This window comes from Helobdella robusta, assembly GCF_000326865.2.
Source record: "Helobdella robusta unplaced genomic scaffold HELROscaffold_31, whole genome shotgun sequence".
NCBI classification, from domain to species: Eukaryota; Metazoa; Annelida; class Clitellata; order Rhynchobdellida; family Glossiphoniidae; genus Helobdella; species Helobdella robusta.
In genome coordinates, this window is record NW_008704544.1 from 364,943 (window position 1) to 366,921 (window position 1,979).

Genomic DNA, 1,979 nt, shown 5'->3' on the forward strand with positions numbered 1-1,979 from the left:
CTTTCTTAATGTATTCTCCTCATCGAGTTCTTTCGAGACGAAACGTGACATAACGAAACATAACGATACCATAGAAACATACACACACACACACATACATATACACACACACACACACACACACACACACATACAACAAAATTCTTTAAATAGCCAGGGCAGAGGTCAAAAGTCATCCGTGATCACTAGTTAACTGGGTTTCAGATCATGACGTCATGAAACAACAATAACAACAATAATAATAACATTAATAATTATAATAAAAAATAAAAATTATTATTTATATTATTATGAAAATTTTTTCATATTATTAAATGTGACAAGGCCGGACAAATAGCTGCCTATCGAGATCTGTCACCGCATGCCAGAAACAGCAAACAAACATAATAAAATTGTATGTCTGTCTGTATGTGTGTATGTATGTTTGTATGTATGTATGTATGTATGTATGTATGTATGTATGTATGTATGTATGTATGTACGTATGTATGTATGTTTGTATGTATGTATGCATGTATGTATGTATGCATGTATGTATGTATGTACGTACGTATGTATGTAAGTGTGTATGTTTTGTATGTTTGTATAAAAGATTGCCCACTCATACGTACAAAGGCAGTGAACTGATGTTGTTTACGGTGTTTTCAGAGAGCCATGCATGTACGTACGTCTGTATGTGTGTGTGTGTGTATGTGTGTGTATGTGTGTGTGTCTGTGTGTATGTGTGTGTGTGTGTGTCTGTTTGTATGTTCGTATTTTTCTAGTGGTTTGTATGCACAAGTAAACATGATATTGATGACGTATGACCGATTATAATTAGGTTTGCTAGTTTTGTTGTTGGCCTTGTTGGTGTTGTAGATGTTGTTGTTGTTATAAATGATGTCGTTGCAAATGTTGTTGTTGCAAATGTCGTTGTTGTTGTTACAAATGTTGTTGTTGTTGCTGCAAATGTTGTTGTTGTTGCTGCAAATGTTGTTGTTGTTGTTGCGGATGTTGTTGTACTGCGGTCGATGTTTTTGTTTTTTTTTCCAACAGAATTCTGCTTCCGAATAGTTTTATTTTTAATTTTTAAATGAAGAAGACTGAGGCATGTTTGAGAATTTTCTTCTCGGAGCAAAAACAAAATAGGCGATAAATCAAAATTAAACATTAAAATCGATTTTCGTGTATGCGTTGATCACATGTGTACGATTATACATTTATAAATATATATATATATATATATATATATATATATATATATATAAGCTTTTATTTTTTTTCCCCATAGGTAGATGTCATTTTCACATTCCCGAACTGCGACTCCATATTTCCTAAAATTAATGGGATTTCCGCGATTGCGTTCCCATGCTCGCCTCTTGTTTGAACTCGATTTATTGTGGTTAAAGCTGTTTTTTTTTTTTTGAGAAATTTTCCGCTCCTTTGGAAAATGCCCTTTGTGATGTTTGGAGAGAGAGAGAGAGAGAGACAGAAACAAAGAAAGAGAGAGAGAGAAAAAGAGAAAAGGAATGAAAGAGAGAGAGAGAGAGAGAGAGGGGGGGGGGAGAGTGGAAAGATAAAAATGATAACAGTCACGACACTTATAAGACTTGTATTTTCGCATCACTAACTAAAAAATTATCATGTATGTGAAATAACTAACATATATACTATGCTAATCAATACAATTGCTAATATGATATAAAGAATAATTTATTTAATACATATGCAGTCTTTTATTATATATATATATATATATATATATATATATATTCTATGTATATATATATATATATATAACATTTAATCTTCTTCTCTAATTTGTAGAATCATTCATTCTTATTTATTTTTTTACGGAGTTTTTTTTCTTGCGTATCCAGCAATTTAATTTTTCTCTTGCGTATCCATCATTCGTTCATTTTATTAATTTTTTCTCCAATCCTTCATCCTCTCACAATTTTATTCATTCATCCACTCTTTTAATCAATCGATCTATCGCG